We start from the raw sequence: 4,226 nt of genomic DNA, 5'->3' as shown, positions 1-4,226 counted from the left end.
ATTTGCAATCCTATGCCTTAACTGACTCTCATGCCACTACAATTCATAATTTCTTTGATTATAAATTAAGGTGGGATTTGATTATGAATTAAGAGGAGGTAGATAAATGATTTTTGGAACAACATTATACCTTAGAAAAAAAGGAAGAAAGATTTGACTGGCAACAAATGCTTGATTATTCAAAATGAAGCCAAATTATTGTGGTTTAAAGGATCTTAAAGAACAGCAAAAATAAGGCAGAGTAATGGGTTCGAACAGATTAATTTCTTGTTATTCTTTTTGTAGAAATTATTTCATTTTCCCATCGACCAGCATTGTTTACTTAGAATGAAGAAAAGACATTCAAATCATGATCTGAGACTCCATTCTCTAAAAAGGCAGTCACAAAGACTGAAAGATGTTTCTTACAGTAAATATATGTGTGGTTTTTTTTAGCTCACATATGGTTCTTTCGCCTCTGAACAAAACAACCCTGCACGATTTCCTTCCTTTTATCGCATGGTTTCAAATGAAGCCCTTCAGTATGCAGGAATTGTCAAATTACTGAAGCATTTTGGATGGACCTGGATTGGACTCATTGTTTTGAGAGACGAGAGCGGAGATCATTTCTTGAAGATCTTGGAACCTTTGCTTTTCCAGAATGGAATCTGCTCAGCCTTCATACAAAGAATCCCAAGCCAAGGTCGTTTGCCATCATTAACCCAAATCAACGAAGTATCCTCAAGTACTTATCAATATGTCATGGACAACAGAGCCAACATATTTATTGTGTATGGAGAAATTCTTACAGTTATGTGGCTGAGTTCTTTAATGTTTCAGTCTGATTCTTTTCATCAGGAAAATGCACCAACGGGAAAGTTGTGGATTGTGACTGCACAGATTGATTTCACCATCATGGGCGTTGTAACCAGCTGGGATTCAGAATTATTCCAAGGCACCATATCGTTTGAGGTTCCTTCAAATGAACCACTCGGGTTTCAGACCTACCTTCAAAACCTAAAATGCTGCTCAGAACAAGGGGACAATTTCCTAAAGGATTTTTGGGAGCAAGCCTTTCACTGTACGCTTTCAAATTCCAAAGAATCAGTGGAGCACAATAAAATATGCACTGGGGTAGAGAAGTTGGAGGTGCTTCCAGATGCTGTTTTTGAAATGCAGATGACTGGTTACAGCTACAGTATCTTTAATGCTGTCTATCTTTTGGCACATGCTTTACATGCCATGTCTTCGTTTAGGTCCCTCCACCAAATGTTAGTGAAAAGAAACAGACTTGTACTTCAAGAACTTCAACCTTGGCAGGTAATAAGGATCATGGTGGCTCCTGTGGTTAGGATACTGGGTTCATGATTTGCAAGCTCACGTTCAAGACCAGAATGTTCCTTTGTGGTGGGATGAAGTCTCATCATTCACTCCAACTCCTGCTAACCTAGCCATTTGAAAGCGAGTAATCACTAGTAGATAAATAGTTACCACTTCAGTAGACAGATTAACATGAAAGGAGACATCTCCAGGGCAACAGTAATGTCACCAGCTAATTCTTTCAACCTGGAAGCTTCTTAGATGCTTCTGATACAAATGGGATGGGGCTAGGTAATTTCTCAAAAACAAAATAACTTTATTATTATTTTTGGTAAGTGAAATAGCCTTCAGATAAGTTGCAATGGAATCATAATTTTTGTTCTCGGTGAATGTATGCCAATTCTTTGGTTATTTCTGTGCTTGAGCCATGGTGGTGCAGTGGTTAGAGTGCAGTACTGCAGACTACTTCTGTTGACTGCCAGCTGCCTGCAATTTGGCAGATCGAATCTCACCAGGCTCAAGGTTGACTCAGCCTTCCATCCTTCCAAGGTAAATAAAATGAGGATCCAAATTGTTGTGAAAAATATTATGCTGACTCTGTAAACTGCTTAAACACTGTAAAAATTATATAAGTCTAAGTGCTGGTGCTACTTGCATTTTATGTACTTTTGTCCTTGTTCAATAACACTCAGTGCCATTCAAGATTAGATGAGACAGGACTTCCTGTTTTGAGCTTCCCCAAAGACAGACCACTGACCGCAATTGTGCATGGTTTTGGTTCGTGCTTCAGCATTGGAGAGACACAATCCTACCATAGAGGTAGGAGAGGAAGGGGAGACCATCAGCTGGGTAGAGAGGAGTCACAAATCCCCTCCTCGGTTTGGCAATAGTTCCCTCCCAAAGACACCTGAAGCGGTGGTCTAAAATTGCCACCCTGAAGGGGAAGATGAGACTGGAATGAGATTGTGCAGGAGAAAGAGAGAAGCGAAAAGCAGGAGGAATGGGACGATATAATCAAATGGAAGATACCCACATTTCAAAGAATCTTTAAGAAAGGATCTAAGCGGCGAAGAGAAAAAGAAAAAAAAGGTGTGAATTGCTTTTGATAGCGTCGGGTCTTTGAAACCACAACAGGTAGAAGCTGGAGAAGGAACTATATAACCAACTTGGATAAGTATACTTTGATTTTACATTGGCACTAATAAAGCTGAACTATAGACTGTTAAAGAGGAAATTTAATATCAACTGGATTTGATTTTTTTCTTGTTGGAAAATTGTGGATTAAAAAGCTCTGAATAGCAGAGAAGAAAAAAGAAAAGGGGGTGAAGAGTTAGCATAATAAAGAGTGCCATCTCAGTTAAACTCAACTTGTTTTTCTTTTAAAAAACTCTTGATTCTTGAAGTTGCATGGAAATTGATACAATAAAGCAGGAACTTTGAAAAATTGAAACATTGTAACAAAGAAAGAATTAGGAAGATTCTGCCTTTGGATTAGTTGCTGATTCTGACATGAATTTGGCACTGGATTAGCAAAGACTTAAAAACTTGAGAGGAAGAAAAGTTGGCTGTTGGAAATAAACTTTAAAGATACTATTTGGTTTAAATTGCGAATTAGAAAGTTGTAAAATGGTGATTTCTCTTCTGGCATTAAAAATGGAACTCAAAAAAATGAAAGAAACACTACACGAATGAGGTGAATCGCTGGGTTTTGCTTTAAAATTTATTGAAAATGCGACAGCAGAATACGAACAACAAAAACAAAAGGCAGAAGAGGAGATGGAGCAAATCATAGAAGAGACCATCTTTGTTAGCATGTCTACATTGTCACTGTCTCCACCCTCTGGAACCAACGTATTCTTTCAATTTCTAAGGATGCATTAAAGGGAGAATGAGTAAAAAAATAAGCTAAACTCTCTCTCATGTTCTCTCCTTTATACCTTTAAGGTATTATAATTGGAGTAACTATTTCCAAAATAATTTTTATTTGGTTCAGTCCTAGTCACTGAATTACATTCTTCTTCCCAGAATTAAGGAGTAATTTACCAATAGTGAGAACAATTAACCAGTGTAACAACTTGCTTTCAGAAGTTGTGAGTGCTCCATCTTTGGAAACTTTCAAAAATAGGCTAGACAACCATTTGTGTGAAATGATATTAGGTCTCCTGCTTGAGCAGGAAGTTGGATTAGAAAATCTCCGAGGTCCCTTCCAATTCTATTATTCTGTGTTCAATGTTGTTGAGGTTCCAGTAAATCTTTAAAATCTTTAAAACCTGACTCTACTCTCAGCCCTGTGTTTATGGGGCCTCTGTTGTGTTTTTATTAATGTGGTTGTTTTAAGTCTAGGCTTTATTTTGCTTTATGGTTTTAGCCGTGTTAATCATGTATTGGATTTTGGCAGCCATAACAAATTTTCTTAAGTAAATAAATAAGACAAGCCAGCAAGCCAAGGAGAGAACAATATCTAGACTTTCCTGCTATGAAGAGATACATGACTTCTCAACTAGTTTTGCTTTAGAGACTGAAACATTTTGTAAAATCTGTGATTGAAATGCTATGTGCATTTCATCTTAGATTGGTGAGGGTTAAGATAAAAGTATGTAGCAGTTCGTTGGAAGAATTATCAATATGGTTCAACTCCAAGCTAGGAAAAAAGCACTGGAGAGAAAATGTTGGAAGCTGATTGAAAAGAAGATGATGAAGCAGAACCATATGAGTTCTGGTGCAGCTGACCACATGGAGCTGAGAATGTGGGAGTGTTCTCTGAACCTTGCACTTGAGCTTCCTGTTCCTGTGCAAGAACATGTATTCTATTGATTTTTGTAAGGCTTATATAGGGGTCATAGCTGGTTCTATAGGTTGTCTGAGTTCCCAGGTTTGGTTGAAGTTTGGACTGCTGAGACGATGCAGTGAGTAAGCCTCTGTTCTAA

General features: G+C 37.8%; 1 pseudogene; it reads left to right on the top strand.

Annotated features, from left to right (window-relative positions):
- Positions 1 to 498: 498 nt before the first annotated feature.
- Positions 499 to 4,226, top strand: part of LOC113451741 (vomeronasal type-2 receptor 26-like) — a 45,589-nt pseudogene continuing 41,861 nt past the window's right edge.

The sequence above is a fragment of the Pseudonaja textilis genome, chromosome Z (genome assembly GCF_049901715.1).
Source record: "Pseudonaja textilis isolate UNSWEBS1 chromosome Z, rPseTex1.2, whole genome shotgun sequence".
Lineage (NCBI taxonomy): Eukaryota > Metazoa > Chordata > Lepidosauria > Squamata > Elapidae > Pseudonaja > Pseudonaja textilis.
This window is presented reverse-complemented; position numbering and strand designations above follow the sequence as displayed.